Here is a 17,673-nt window from a genome sequence, read left to right as displayed (position 1 = left end):
TTTTTTTTTTTTTTTTTTTTTTTTACTGTTTTAGATTTTACAACCCAAAAGGGGTGGGGGAAGTCAGTGAAAAGAAACATCACATTACAGTGTATTGAATAACAGATTACAAAGTGTTGTGTTTAGTTAGTACTATATGTATATTAATTAAGCTATGTACATAATTGTAAATTTATTTTTATTTTGCTAACCTGTAGATAATATTCTTCTACTTTTCACATATCATTTAATTTTGTTAATTGGTAAGGGGAAAGGTGCAAATCTGTGCTTTATATCTTCATTTTTATAGCCTGTGGATAATATTCCTTTGATTTTCGCTTATTAGAATTCCAGTTTAATAGAATCAAATTCAATTCCAAACGTGATCACAATAACCGGCACTTACTGTAATTATTTTATAGCACCATCATAAAAAAAAATAATAATAATAATTCTAGCTCATTTGGATTAGTGACATTTCGAATTACTGACATTCGGATTTCCCAAGCTCTATTGTGTGTGTGTGTGTGTGTGTGTGTGTAGGGGCAGGCTGCCCCAAGGGTGCAATGCACCCGGGCGCTAACATTCAAGGGGCGCCTGAAACTTACATACATATATGAAGAAATGCACGCGCACACACACACACACACACAATTAATTTATGCGGAAGATTATAGTAAGAGAATTATATTAAGAGACGTATCTATATGAATCTATGGTAAAACACATAGGTGAAGTATATTACATATACACAAAGGATACATACAGAAATTTATCACTGTATACCTAAAATTTGGGTCACTTCTTCAGGGACAAACCATCCAAATTGAAAGGAAAATGTGATAATGGGTTTTCTGTAATGATTAATATGCACTAAGGCAAAATCCATTTTGAGATTATATAACAAATAATAGAAATTAAGAAATTTTGCAATTATATTATGCATATAGCGCACATTGATCGCATTGACCTGGCACATTGATCGCATTGACCTGACAGAAAACAAAGGATATGAAATTGAAAATTAAAGCAAGAATAAAGCAGACTTGTCATGCATAAATCCAGTATATTAATTACTATCAACCTACTAACCATATTACTCATTTAATATATATATATATATATATTTAATCTATTATGAAATATTGGAATAGATGTAAAAGGTATATCAGATCAGATTAATGCCATCACACCCAGGGTCCTGAGCTGGATACCATCATTCTTCTCTTTCTTGGTGATTCCTTTCTATTTCTCTCTCTCTCTCTCTCTCTCTCTCTCTCTCTCTCTCTCTCTCTGGGTAACTCGGAAATTTTTTTTGGCCTGTGCAGCATAAGCTTCAGGCTTCCTTGCACCATATGGTTAATAATTATAATTGTAGATTAAATATCACATCAGTCTGTAATCTAATTACTACTGTAAGAGTATAATTGGTACTATATAGGTACTCAAAGTGTATTAAAACATTGGCATAAAAGTACTAAGTGGGCCATAAAGCCAACAGAACCTATAAAGATTAAAATAGTCTGTATTGGTTTACATTGCTATACCCTAGAAATTAACACATAATTAGCAATAAAATAAAAATATAAATAGAATAAAATAAAATGATGATTATGCAGCTAATTATTGATGATCGGATACATTGAATGGCACTTTTTCGAGGGCTGACACCATTCAATATATCCCACCAATAGTTAGCAAGGCTAGCTGTTTCTGATTGTTATCTGCCTATTTAACTAGGTCCAAATAATAAACATAAAGGCAATATAACAGCTAGCCCAACAGATAATACAGAAAAAGAGTGCCAACCATAATTTTCACTTCCGTTGTTGTGTTTTTTATTTATTTTATACATTGTGCAAAAGAAAGCTTATGCTGACATAAGGAGAAAGGAGGTAAGAATAAGTATTGTAATAATACCTCAATTTCCCTCGAATTACTCTAACAGATCTTGAGGTATAAAAGTTTGAGTTAGAATGTGAAAAGCAAAGGAAATAGCTTTTTATAATGGAACTTAGGATATGCCGGAGCGTAACTGCCCGACCCTGTAGTAAGGGATCCTGGTATAACTCAAGGGGTTAAAGGATGGTATGTAATGGACAAAAAACAGGATTATAATAATAAAGAAATATAGAATAACAATTGTAGAAAGTAATAAGGAAATATGGAAATAAAAGAAGGAATATTTAAATAAAAATTGCCATTAGTAAGAATTTTATAATAATTAAAATAATTCATCCTATCTGATATAATAATAAATTGCAAACCATTATTACAGAATGTTCAATTAAAAGTAACCAATTACAACAAAAGAATAAATAGGAATTTGCAGCTTACTACCCCATTCTGCACTAAGTATAAAAGATGTGTTCTTTTTGAAAAGTGATATTGAGGCAGAATGTTTTTGCCATTTGCCTCAATATCAAACATCATAAACACGTCATTACTGGAGATTTGAGTATAGTTTCTCACAGAATTACACAACCTGTTATCTTATGGATTAAAATTTATGCCTAGTAGAAAAAGTAAATTAAATATAATTAATAAACAAATACACACTGACCTAATAAAATTTTGCTTAAAACTGGCATACAAACATAAAACACCATTGTAAGCTTTCCACATCTGGATTACTCTCCCCTATGAAGTTATAGAAAAACATATAGGCTTTATGCTAAACAAAGCACAACCTACTAAGATATTTGATATGTCTATAATCAAACAGCAATAAAGGATTTGCAAACTAAATTCATAATAACAACTGTAGAAAAAGCAGCCAACAATTATAGCACTATATGTAAAAAATTCTATACTTCCATATTATTAAAAGAGCTCAATAATAGCATAACATACAAAATAGTAACATCTAACATCATTAAGAAATTACTGGCCATGCACAAAAGGCTATATTAAGTAATTGAAACACCAAATTTCCTTATGTATATTGGATACCTAAGTTCCACAAATCCCAATAGGATTCAGATTTATCACATCATGTAGGAACAGCTATGCCAAGCTCCCACATAAAAAACTGGAATCTCTACTCGTCATATTAAGTAATATAGGTATATCTAGAATTATTCTTAATAACACCCCGATCTTAGAATGTTTAAATAACAACTCCAATACTATAGAACATATAAGTACATTCGATTTTAAAAACTTATTTACTAGTATTTCCCATAACTTAAAATTAGTATTTAGTAATTATTATAAGGAGTACCAAAACATATTACCATGCCAACAGAATTATTGGGACTGCATAATTAACTTATGTTTATTCAATAGCTACATATTTAATGGTGACAGTACATATACACAACATAAAGATATAGCAATGGGGGCCTGCAGCTCATGCTTAGTGGCTAACCTTAATTTGCATAATTTTGAAATAAATTATATAAAAACTTAATACTTTACTGTTACACAGATGATCTAATAGTAATAAATGAACCCAACTTTCTTAAAGATATAGTTAAGTACTACCCACCTGAATTAGAGTTAGAATGTACCAGTACAGCTACCTATCTAGATATAGAAATTTACATAGAAGATAAAATATTATACACTACAGTATATGACAGGCACAAAGAATTTAGTTTTAAATTCATTAACCTAGCACACTGGCATTCTAATATTTCAAAGAGAATTCACAGGAATATCATTGTTTCACAAAGCTTTAGATTGATAAAAATATGTAATAATGCTAACAATATCAATAGAATTGCTTATAGGCGAGAGCTAAGCTTATTAATAATGGATTCCCAGTTAATTTTATTGCAAAAACATCTTCACAAAGCTATTTTTATTGCTATTAATAAATGGCACAATAATATAAATCCAAGTTACATCATAGCTAAAGTATGTTCTAAATAAGTATTTCAATTCTATTAGCTCAACATTCACTATAATTCTCTTCTGGTTCACAAAGTTTGCTATTATAATGCTATAGTAGCTATTTAGAATCACATTAGTCATTTTGAGGGCTTGTATATAGTAGGCACTACCTTGAGAATATGTCACATATAGTTTACACTCATTGAAAAAGTTAATCCCAGGGGCTCACATCTGGTGAGTATCAGATTGGCACACCCAGGGTCCTGAGCTGGATATCATCATTCTTCTCTTTCTTGGTGATTCCTTTCTATTTAAAGATAATCAATTTCATCTTTCATCCTAATTTCAATTACGTTAAAAGGAATTTTCATTTCTACTTTGTAAAATATTTTTATGGATATTTTATTTCAATTGGTCTTTTTACAGTCAATCTAAATTTGAGAATCAACTATTTCTTTTCATAGGATATTATCTGAATAAAATTCAAATTTATTTTGTACTATTAACGACAATTTCAGTCAATTAGTTTGTCTTAAAGTTACATGAAATTTAGGGGGCACTGTTTTCTTTGGTTTTATAAATTAATAATTATTTATTTAATTTTAGTTTGTCTTGCAGTTACCTGAACTGAGAGGGTGCTGTTGTCATATTTGTTTTATAATATGTAACATGTGCCCAAAAAATTCATTCTTTTATACTTAGTGCAGAATAGGGTGGTAATCTGCAAATTCCTATTTATTCTCTTTGTTGTAATTGGTTACTTTTAATTGAACAGTTCTGTAATGATGTTTGCAATTTATTATTATATCAGATAGAATGAATTATTTTAATTATTATAAAATTCTTACAAATGGCATTTTTTATTTAAATATCCCTACATTTGGTAATAGTTATTTCTTTTATTTCCATACTTCCTTATTACTATCTACAATTGTTATTCTATATTTTTTGATTATAATCCTGTTTTTGTCCATTACATACGACCCTTTAACCCCTTGAATTATACCAGGATCCCTTACTACAGGGTCGGGCAGTTACGCTCCTGGTATATCCTAAGTTCCATTATAAAAAGCTATTTCCTTGCTTTTCATTTTCTAACTTTAAATTTTATAACTCAAGATCTATTAGAGTAATTCAAGGAAAATTGAGGCACTATTACTATACTTATTCTTACCTCCTTTCTCCTTATGTTAGCATAAGCTTTCTTTTGCGTATGTATAAAATAAATAAAAAACACTACAACTGAAGTGAAAATTATGGTTGGCACTCTTTTTCTGTATTATTTGTTACAGAGCTATCTGTCGGGCTAGCTGTTATCTTGCCTGTTTGCTGTTAAATTTAAAGTTTAGCATAGATTGCCTTTATGTTTATTATTTGGACCTAGTTAAACAAGCAGATAACAATCAGAAACAGATAGCCTTGCTAATTATTGGTGGGATATATTGAATGGTGTTAGCCCTCGAAAAAGTGCCATTCAATGTTATCAATAATTAGCTGCATAATCATTTTATTTTATTTTATATTTTTATTTTATTGCTAATTATATGTTAATTTCTAGGGTATAGCAATGTAAACTAACACAGGCTATCTTAGTCTTTATAGGTTCTGTTGGCCTTATGACCCACTTAGTACTTATATATATATTCACACACACATACACGGTAGGGGCAAAGGCAGAATTTGCAATATTTTCTGATCACCCATCTCCCCTGCCCTGGATACTTGGAATTACCTTATCATGAAGGTCGTGATCATTGTCAATTTCTCTAAAAGCATTCTTGAGGTAACTTCACAACTCAAATTGTTCTGAGTTTGCATGCATTTACTTTTTCGTTGACCACACCCCAAAAGAAGAAGTCAATCGCTGTAAGGTCAAGCGACCTAGATGGTCATTCCACTACTGCTCTTCATCCAATGATATAATTGCCAAAAACGCCAGGCAATTGCCAGGTGTTAATGGGTGGCAGAATGTTAACTGCATGTTCAAAGTACAGTTTGTTAAAATCATCACTTGCCTGTAGACCAGGTAAAAGGCAATTTTGTAAAAATTCTAGATAGGATATTCCAGTAACAGTGCCTTCAAAGTATGGGCCCAACTATATCAAAAGACGAAATATCTTCCCAAACACACAATCCTGGTTAATTCAACTGTGAGGGGGTGGGGGGATTTTCTGTATAGCAGTACACACAACTGTGCCTGTTAATGTGACCAGATAGCTTGAATGTTGCTTCATCACTCTATACAAATTTATGAAGTATTTGGGGTTCATCTTTCAACTGATTCAAAACTCTCTTGCAAAACTGTAATCATTGCTTATAATCATCTTCAAGCAAATTGTGAATTAAATGCGGGATGTAATGTTTAAATTTGCATTCCTTCTAAATGTGTATCAAGGAATGGTGTTCAAAGTCCAATTCAAGAGCTGCTCGCTGTATTGATTTTACAGGACTTTGCATCATTGCTTGTGCCACAGCATTCATGTTCTATTTTTACAGATCATGGTCCGCCACTTCTTGGAGCATCTAACATGGTGCTATGTTCTTCAAATTTGCTTTGCAGATGGTAAATGGGCTTTTGAGTAGGTGGATTGGTTGTGACCTTCTTGTACCACTGTCTCACAACAGCAGTGACACCTTCTTTGTAGAAAGCTTTTAATGCGAAAATTCTTTCTTCTTTTGGCAACAAAACTACAGCCTGCTGCTTCTAGCAAACGACTGTCAGTGTACCACAACATGTTCCACATGCACTTGTGCAGTGTCCCAACTTTTGCCTCATTAATTTTTTTTTAATAATTTTAATGTAGACAGTTCAAGAGAGCAGACTGTTTTAAGTTAGCTCAGGTGGATTAACTGAAGAGGATCAAGGTTGGGTGTATGATAGACACATTTTTTTTTGCTTAAATTGGTTTAAAGTTAATTTCTGCAATTTTGGGAAATTAATTACCACACTATTTTGTAAATTTAATTTTAACTTTTCTAAAGTATTTCAGCTAAGTTAAATTCTTTACAGTGACATAATTTTAACATTCACTAGTGAATAAAACTTGGTAACGGTTCAATAATTTCTATACTATATTGTAAATTTAAATCTTGTAATCTTTCTAAGCTCAAATTTTACTTAAATAATGGTTGTTACAAGATCCGCTTTCAATACATCATTCAAGGACATCATAATTAAGATGGAAATGCCAGTGAGCATTTCTATCTGATTCATGGATAAAATGTGGCACGGGCCATAACTCATCACTTATATAGCCTGTGCCATATATTCTAAGGTCGGTCCAGTAAATAAACAAAGCTCAACTGACAATTCCTTTCTTCGTACCTGATGTAAAGAGTGTACCAATCTCAAATTAAAACTTGGTGCATTACACAAAGAATTTGAGTCTCTGAAAAAGCTCAAAAGGGACTTGTATATCTCATGATCTGCCAAGTGAAGCATGCCCGATTTGGGTCAAAATCAGGATAATCAAGTGCATACGACTTGAGTTGAAGAAGATCTAGTTTAATTGGGAGACTACTGTCAGGAAAAAGGGTTACATGTTGTAATGAAAATAGGTGGACCAGACAGAAGCAACAATTGATGTCACCATCACACTGTCAGATTTTAAGTGGAGTAAACAGAACATTATTATTCATGTGGGGACTAATGATATTAAATGAACACAACCTGATCATTTGTTGAATATAGGACCATGCTGAAAAAAATGCCAGTTAAGTCGGAATGTGTAAGTATTAGTAGTGGCAAATGATGGCAGAAAGCAAGCTTATACAGCAACAGGAAAAAAAAAAAAAAAAAACACCCATCCCATTTCACCTTAACATCCCCACCAACAGTTTATCTAGTTCTTTCTTGAACCACAACAACAGACAGAAGTTCGTTCCAGCAATGCAACTCTACACCATTCCTAAAACGAGGCCATCAAACTTGTATGCAGTACTCAAGATGTGTGGCATGACAATTGCCTTATACAATGGGATGTTTGTTTGTTATTTGGTTTTTTAGGAGCATTAGCAACTAAGGCCATATTGCTCCGGAATATGCGGTGGTCATTCCCTGACCTTTCCGCTTCCTCCGTATTTGGTGGTGATGGGCTCGAACCCCGATACAATGGGATGATAACCTCCTTATCTCTACTAGCAAAATTCCTGTATATCAATGAGTATGGGCTTGGCACACCCAGGGTCCTCAGCTGGATATCATCATTCTTCTCTTTCTTGGTGATTTCCTTCTACTTCTCTCTCTCTCACACTCACACACACACACACAGTGACTCAGAAATTTTTTTTGGCTGGTGCAGCATAAGCCTCAGGCTTCCTTGCACCATATGGCTAATAAGAATAATAATAACAATAATAATGACAAAAACCCCATGGGCTGTCCTGACAGCCTGTTTGCACTGCTCAGAGAACTTCATATCTGACTGCACAATTATCCCAGGTCCTTTTCATTTTCCACTACTCTAAATGTAGTACCACACAGTCAATACATTCTCTGGAGTTAATGTACCCATATGCAGTATTTTGCATTTGCCATGGTTAAACTACAATTGCCATTTCTCAGCACATCTACCTAATTTTTCTAGATCCTGTTGAAGTAGCATACTATCATCATTGCCATTAACCACCCTACCAAACTTTATCTTCTACAAACTTAAATGTCAAGCCTGATATGCCTTCATCAATAGCATTAATAAATACAGAAACCAACAAATGGGCCCAGCACCAAAACCTGGGCGATGCCCCGAACAGCAGTGTCCATTGATAACCACTCTGTCTTCCCCCACTCAACCATCCAATCTCCATCACAGCAGTAACTTGCCCCTAATACTACACTGTTCCAATTTGTACAGTAGCCTTTTATGTGCAAAGGTATCAAAAGCTTTTCTGAAATCCAAGTATATGACATCAAAATTATTTTTTGCATCCAGTTCTTTTGCAACTGCATCGTAGTATCCAATCAAATTGATCGCACAAGATTTCCCCCTAACAAACCCATGCTGTGAGTAGGGTATAACTGTAGTTCTATCCAGATGGGCCTGCATTACTTATTTAACCAGTGACTCCATTATTTTCCCTGGAAGTGAAGTTAAGCTAACAGGTCTGTCATTACTCATGTGACTCTCTGATCCCTCTTTGTAAATTTGGAATACAATTGCACATGTACAGTCCATGGGGACTTCCACTAAATCCAAAGATGCTCTCATAATTATGGCTAAGGGCATGCTTACATCCTTGCTGCCTCCCTTAATATAACTGGACAGATCCCATCCACCCCAGGTGCCTTCTTTTTGTTTAACTTCAACAATTTCACTTTCCTCTTAGTTATTACAAAATCATTTACTTCCCTGTTAGAGTTTTATAAACCTCTGGCATCCACTTCCCTAGAGAATTCCTCATGTGTGAATGTATATGCAAAATACTTATTTAGTTTGTTAGCAACGTGACCTCGTGGTTCATCAACAGTTGAACCATCAACATTAAGTGGACCAATGTGATTCATCCCTTTCCTTCTATTGTTTGCATAAGTAAAGAAGTCTTTGCTGTTTTTCTTTGCATTCTTTACCAAAGGTTTCTCATAATCTCCTTTGGCTTACCAAACATCCTTTGACTTGATTGCAAACTGGTTTATATCTACTACAGGCTTCCAAGACACTCAATAATTTATATGCATCAGGAGCATTTTTCTTCTCTACCATGTGTCTCATTAGTTCATCTGACATCAATTTAGGTTTAAGCCTTGAGTGGCATTTCTTAGTTGATATGAAAAGCCCAGTAGCTTCTACTAGGCTTTTATTGCTGTTGTTATATGTTAATAGTTGGACCAACTATTGCCGTTGATAACATCAATAGTTGGTCCACTGTAGTTTCCTTTACAAAAGCAAAAACTCTTCCCTTGATGGTAGTTATTTCTTTAAGTAAATCCCACTGCAATACACTGTGATCGCTGCCACCTAGTGGTTCTTTTATCAGCAGATTCTTAATGAATGATGGATCACTGCTGATATTCAAATTAAGTGTATTATTCTCTCTCTCTTGTTGCATCTCTAATATGCTGCTATAGAAAACAGTGATCCGATAAATCCAAAAAAGCCTTGCTAGTGTGCGAATGACCAATCCACAAGTTCTAATCAATATCTGAAAAGTTAAAATTCCCATTATAAGACATTATGCTTTACTGGCCTACTTTATTTCTCTGTACAGTTGTTCGTTGTACTCAACAGAGACATTAGGCCTATAACATGCTCCTATCCTCAGTTTTTTTTTCAGCATGCTGACATTACACCAAACTGACTCAACACTGCACTGGCCAACCATGTCAACTGGATGCACTGCCTTACATTCTATGTGCTTCTTAACTAACAGCATAATTCATCCCTCTCTCCTATCCTGTCTCTCATTTCTGTACACACTACTCCCCATATTCAAATTCCACTTCCCTTATATCTGAGTGACATCCCATCTCTGATATCTCAACAACGTCTGCATTTTTGCTTGTCCAGCACTTCAAATTTATTTACTATGCTCCTAATATTGGTGTACATGTACCTGGTCTTTCTCTTAGTTACCCTAATGCAGCCCATGCATTTGATCCATGATGACCCACAGCAGGCCTTGAAATCTCTAGGCCTGCTTTCCACGCTGCCACACATTCCAATAGAAGCAGCGTGTTCTACCCAAATGTATTAGGGGATTACATGCTGAAAGCAATTGTGGATTAACTCATGATTTGAGGGATTCAGATGGCTTAAAGAGGGAAATTATCATCATGGCCCACATCTGATAAAAATTTTGTAGGTAGAGGGAAGTTATTTTTTAGAGAGGATATTCATTTTAACAAAGGTGGTGCAAGGTTTTTTGCAGTATTACCGAGGATTACTTAAGAGATAAAGGAAATATGCTAGTTGGTGGAAGAAGGGTAATGTAGACTGATATGGGTAAAAGTAATTCTTGTTCATTGCTGCAACAACTCCTTGTTATGGCAAGATATTCTTAGGGCGGTAACATTTCAAATGAGCAGGAAGAATAAAGCTAAGGAAACAAGCACCTAAAAAAAGAATTCAATGGGTGTGTCAGAGTAGTAAACTATAGAAGAATACTTAGTCTTAACTGTGCCTACAGTAAGGTCAGGAGTAATGTCAATAAAATGGATGAATTCGAACTTCTGAACTAATGCTAACATAATAAAGCTAACAGAAGCATGGTGCCATAGCTAATTGGAGATGAGTTACACTATGGTATGTACAATATATTCAGGAAAGATAGAAGGGGTGGTTCTTATCAAAAGCAGTCATAGTGCAAATCTGAGTCAGAAGTTACAACTGCCAGTACAGAATTTGTGGTGTGGATTGGTTGGAAGGAAGTTAAGATATAATGAGAGTGGGAGTAATTTAAAAGAACAGAAGACTGTGAAGAGTATGATGATAGTCTCTCCATGCAGATAGAATGGGCAAGCAAGTTTGAATGCCTCATTATAGGTGATTTCAATCTGCCTGTAATTGGAAAAACTGGGAGGGAGAACTCACCACGGGGAACAAAATTTTAAAATTTCACTCCCCCTTTTTTGGCCAGTAGGGCAAAAGACTGTAGCTTCCTTGCACTATATGGCTAATATTAATATAAATAAACTATGAGGGGTGTTTGAAAGTTTGTGGCCTGAGCACTGAAAGGGTGCTATTCGATGTTAAAAATTTCTGTTCATAATGTGTAACACTTCAAATAATACCCTGCCAAGTTTCACACAGTTTTAATAAAAAATTTTTTAAAATTACAGGTCCTTAAGTCAACAAAGTTGTGTGAATGAGGAATAATGGACAAAATCAGCCAGTGCACAGTTATCCAATATTTTAGAAAAAAGGGGCAGTGGGGAAGGTGCTCCTTCCTATTCTATGGCTAAGAAGTGGACAGCAGAATTTAAACGAGAGAGGGGTAGAGCCTGGAAGAAGACCCACAACATCCATCACTCCAGAAGTTGTTGACAGCATATGACCTGGTGATGAGCGATCGACAAAAGTGACAGAATCTTAGGTATCTCATCTGAATGTGTATGTACCATATAATAAAGAGGTTCTCCTAAAGAAAAAAGTGTCAGCTTGACTGGTCCCAAAGTTGTTGAGAGTACACCAAAAACGCAGCTTTTCAAGTGACCATTTGCATTTGTTTTCATGCAGATCCAGCAAAGTTCCTTGCAAGGTTTGTGATCACAGATGAGACATGAGTCCACCACTTTCAATCAGAAACAAAGGGGCAGTCCAAACAGTGGAAACAGCTATTCTTCCTCTCCAAAGAAAGCCAAATCAATTCCTTTTGCTGGCAAAGTGATGGCATCAGTTTTTGCGACATTGATGAAGTGTTTCTAGTGCAGCATTTCCCAAATAGGGCTCTGCGGAACCCTGGGGTTCCATAAGGTAAAATTAAGGGTTCTGCAAAAAAAAAAAAATTTTTTTTACACATTAAAAGTTAAAAAAAAAATTGTAGGTACATTTATATCTGACGGACAAGACAATATTTGGGTCATGTCGCTTTTACTGCACAGCTTGTGTACTAAACTGTATTTGTAATTGTAATCCAGAACCTGCACATTACATCGACTGTATACTACTGCACCTATCTACCTACCTAAATACTAGGAAATGACGTGCAAACGGCTGTGATTGGTTACACTCTGTGTTTGGATCTGTATTTCCCATGGTGGGGAACTACCCTCAGTGTCAGTAAATGTAGTAGTCACAACATGGTTACACGCACTGTACACACTTGTATAAACCTGTTCGATATTTTTTTATCAATCTGTGCATTTCAATCATCCGCTTTGTAAAAAAGTTCAATATTATATGTAAACTTTAAATTTTAAATTATTAACATTTAAATTCACCATGAATTTGGACAGTTGGTTAAAAGAAGGAACTTTAAAGAAAAAAATTATTACTCCTTCAAATCATTCGGCATTTACAGCAACTGAGAAAGAAGATACAGCAATAAATCAAGAAAAGTTGAATCTCCTGTTCCTGAATTTTCAGAGAAAAGGGACAAGTTGAAGAAAAAACAAGAAGTTATGTTACCCATTTATGGACTAATTCAATGGAAAGGTTCGGTGAAACACAAGTAGTTGCTCTTGACATCTCAAAGGCTTTTGATCGTGTTTGGCATAAAGCTCTTCTAAACAAGCTTCCATCTTATGGTTTGCCAACTGTTTTTAGTAATTGGTTATCCAGTTTTCTCTCTGATCACTCACTGAGGGTGATGGTAGATGGCTCTCTGTCTTCTAACTGCTCCACTAATGCTGGTGTCCTCAAGGTTCAGTTCTTTCTCCCACTATTTTCCTCTTGTATATTAATGACCTTCTTACACTGACTGGAAATCCTATCCATAGTTTTGCTGATGATAGCACATTGCATTCCACTTTCCATTTTGAGAAACCTTGTCCTGCTCAATCAGCTTAAACTTCTCAAAAATCTGCTACCAATTCCTTAAATGCCGATCTTCAGGTAATTCTCCTGTGGGGCAAAGACAACTTAGTTGATTTCAACCCTTCTAAAACTCAGTCTTGTCTTATATCTCACAAAAAGGATTCTTCTGCTCCTAAGCTTATCTTTAGTGACACTCCGATTTCTAGGCAAAATGATATATCTCTTTTGGGGATTACCCTGACTTCTAATCTCTCTTGGCACAAGCACATTACAAATATTGCTTCCTCTGCATCTAAAAAACTTGGTTTTCTCTTTCACTCTCGGCGTTACTTTTCTTCCAAACAACTGCCCACTCTGTATAAATTGCAAATCTGCCCTGCCATGGAATATTGTTCCCACATCTGGGGTGGTGCCCCCAAAGCCTCTCTCAGGCTTCTTGATTCCATTCAGAAGAGGGAAGTGATTCATCTCTAACAGAGTCTCTCCACTCGCTGTCTCATAGACGTACTGTTTCTGCTGCATGCCTCTTCTAGAGATACTTCCATGGGCACTGTTCTTCTGAATTGGCTTCTATAATTCCCGCTCTCTCTTTCGAAACAGTTCGAACACATGCCGCCACCAGCCAACATCCATTTACTGTCCAACTTCAAACCCACAGAACCAACTTTTCATCTTCCTCATTTATTCATTCAACTGCCGTTTTCTGGACCAACCTTCCTTCATACGTATTTCCTGAAAATTACAATCTACAGAAGTTCAAGTCCAATATCAACAAATATCTTCTTTCGTCTTCTCAACCTCCAACCCAAGCACGGTACTAAGTACTATAGGTTCTAATATCTCTCGTGTTTGGGGTTCACATAAAAAAAAAAAAAAAGTGCCCAGTTCTACCCAATCTTCTTCTCAAACTAAGAAATGAACGTTATCCTGAAGCACAAAGCCTACTTTGCAAGAAAATATTGCCAAATAGTTTGTTAGCACCTGCTAAATTACATCGTCATTTTGAGCAAAACCACTTGAAGTACAAAGATAAAGATATTGCCGATTTTAAGCAAAAGCTTGAGGAATATGAAAAGGCTAAACGATTCGTGACAAAAAAAATTTAAAACTGAAAATGAAAACGCCACATAGGCTTCTTACAGAGTGAGTTACCGCATAGCACTCGCCGGAGAAGCACACACAATTGGGGAATTGCTAATAAAACCATGTGCAAAAGATATAGTGTTGTGTATGTTAAGCGAGAAGTTGTGTAAAAAAGTTGAAGCTGTGCCACTTTCCAAAAACACAGTTTCGCGTTGTATTCGTGATCTTGCTGATGACATCCAGACAGAACTCATTTCTCGGCTGCATCAATGTGATGGGTAGATATGATTTTGACAAAGGGATTGAAGAAGACTTGCTTCTATGTGAAAGTTTACAAACCCATACCACTGGTGAGAACATCTTTAACTGTATCCATAATTTTATGAACACACACAGTATAAGTTGGGACAAATGTGTCGACGTGTGCAGTGATGGTGCCAAAGCAATGGTAGAAAAAGTGGCAGGTGCTGTGACACAAAAAATGTAGCAAAAAACTGCACCAATAGTCAGTGTTCCACAGACTTCACTAGTAGCTAAAAATATTTCAATCACACTTAAGACTCTGCTAGACGAAGTAGTCCAGACTATTAATTTTATTAAAATTCAACCATTACAATCATGATTATTTAAAATTATATGTGAAGATACGCATAATCACCAGTCGGCCCTGCTTTTGCATTCAGAAGTCCAGTGGCTATCACAAGGTAACAACGTCCTCGTTAGAATGTTTGAATTGTGGGATTGTAAATTTCGATTATCTAATTGATAAACAAACGTAGTTATCCAAAATTGCATATCATGCCGACATATTCACAAAATTAAATGAAGTATGTTTATCACTCCAAGGAAAAAACGTAAACATTTTTAATGCGAGAGATAAAATATTTTCACTGTCTCGTAAGTTGCAATTTTGGATCTCAGCTGTGGAGCCAAATAATTTGGACTCTTTTCCGACACTTAAGGATTTTCTTGAAGAATCCGGATTTGAACTTGAAGAAGAAAATCGCAGTGACATTGCAGATTATCTTCGCAATTTACACACATCTATTAATCAGTATTTTCCATCCTTGAATGAAAAAAATAATGACTGGGTTCAAAATCCATTCGTACAAGATAAACCAGCCAAGTTTTCTGACATAGATTTTGAAAATCTGATCAATATTACTTCTGACAGTCAACTAACACAAATATTTAAAAGAGTTTCTCTTATTGCTTTTTGGGGTGATTTATGCAAAGAATACCCTGAGTGGTTGTGAAGGGCAATCAAAGTACTGTTGCCATTCGCCAGCACGTACTTTTGTGAAACTGGATTCTTGCCATACTATGGAACCAAAACAAAGTATCGAAACTGACTTGATGCGGCTCCAGATACAACTGCCAACAATCAAACCAGATATAAGAAGAATTTGCCAAAAAAAAAAAAAAAAAAAAAAATATATATATATATATATATATATATATATATATATATATATATATATATATAACATTCTGCCCATAATAAAAATGTATGTTGACATTTTTTGTATACGAATCTCTCTCTCTCTCTCTCTCTCTCTCTCTCTCTCTCTCTCAAACCAGTGCAAACACATACTGTAACCAATCAACATCCATTTACTGTCTCACTTTAAACTCACAGAACCAACTTTTCTTCTTCCTCATTTATCCCTTTAGCTTCTATTTTCTGAAAATTACAGTCTACAGAAATTCAAGTCTAATACCAAAAAGTACTTTTTGGTATTAGACTTGACAACCTTCGACCCTTTTTATTTTGTGTTTAGGGTTTAATAAAAAAGGGAGTTAAACACACACACACACACACACACACACACACACACACACACACACACACACACACACACACACACACACACACACACACACACACACACACACAATTCTAGGATACAACGGCAGAAGCTACTTGAAGTAGGAATTAAAATTACAGGATATCAAAAATATATCATTATGGAAGACAGCGTGTGTTACTGTAAAGATATACTACTTCGTGCTGTTGGCTTGAAGAAAACATATCTTATGCAGTAAAGTAACATGACTTTGTTGGGAATTGCCGTGGCCATAAGGTAACTGTATTACTTACTGGTCTAGAGGAACGTTACACAAAATACTGTTTTTTTTTTTTTTTTTGCATGATAGTCATGCAACAGAAAAATATATTGTGCATTAGCTGGAAAATATGGAGAAATTTTTACCAGTAAGAAATAATGTTTCACTGGTTCAACCAAAAAATGGTTCTTCTTCCACTTGTGCATATAAAACTTGAATTAATGAAGAATTTCATTAAGGCTATCAATAAAGCAGGAAACGGATCCTACTGCCTTAGGGAAGTTTTCCCCAATTTAATAGACGAAGAACCAAAAGATAGAATTTTCAGTAAGTTTCAGATAAAGCATCTCCTCAAAAATTATATATCTGAAACAAAGCTACAAATAAACAATGCTACAATTACTGAACTATCTTGGTGATTGTTTAAAGCAGTTGTGCATGGATTTCTTGGAAGAAGGAAAGATTATAATTATGTATCTCTGGTGTCAACTTAACTGCAATGTTATAAAGATAGGGCTGTCAAATGTCTTTGAAAATTCATTTTCTCCATTCCTATCTCAGTTTTTCCCCTTAGGATTTAAATATAAGTGATCAGCAAGGGGGTATGCTTTCATCAGGACACATCTTTGATTGAAAAGCAGTACCAAAGTTGCTGGAATACTGCTGTGACAGAGATTACTGCGGTATGTTAACCAGGAAAATAAAATGGTCTTTAAGAAAACCTCGAGTTGCAGCCATTTCTAAAATAATGGAATTTATAGTATATTATATTTTTGATAATTATCTTAAAATGAATAAGACCCATTCTTGAGATAGCATATATATTATTGTATGATATTTGATATTGGTTGTTTGTAAGTTACGAAAATTTCAGTATATCCTTCAATGCAGATAGGATAGACATAATTTTGGCATTTTTGGAATAAGAAAATCAGTCTCCTTTAGAATCTAAAGGTGTAGAAAATTTCTTTTCTTGGCCAGTGTCATTGATCTGTTTCTTTAACCTTTTATTGATCACATCAGTTAATTAGAAATCTTGCATGCCTACTTAAGGGTTAAAATTCTGTTTGCAAGTATATACCAGTGTTTGTTCTTAATGAACTAGAATACTTATTAAATGTAATTTTTTCAATAACAAAATCAAAATTATTATAAACAAAAAAAAAAAAAAAACACACACACACACACCACAAATAAATTATTAGTCATTTCCATTTTTCTTTCAAGTTTATAAAATCATTAAAAGCACAAAGATTCCAGTTATCACATGTGCATCTCTTTTGCTAATTTTACTCAA

At 34.7% G+C, this 17,673-nt stretch overlaps 1 protein-coding gene across 1 annotated transcript in view; it reads right to left on the bottom strand.

Annotated features, from left to right (window-relative positions):
• The window catches only part of LOC150080552 (vacuole membrane protein 1-like), a 246,568-nt gene that overhangs the window by 44,098 nt on the left and 184,797 nt on the right, over positions 1 to 17,673 (bottom strand). The window lies entirely within an intron of this gene.

The sequence above is a fragment of the Mastigoproctus giganteus genome, chromosome 9 (assembly GCF_048544385.1).
Source record: "Mastigoproctus giganteus isolate SK-2022 chromosome 9, ASM4854438v1, whole genome shotgun sequence".
Lineage (NCBI taxonomy): Eukaryota > Metazoa > Arthropoda > Arachnida > Uropygi > Thelyphonidae > Mastigoproctus > Mastigoproctus giganteus.
This window is presented reverse-complemented; position numbering and strand designations above follow the sequence as displayed.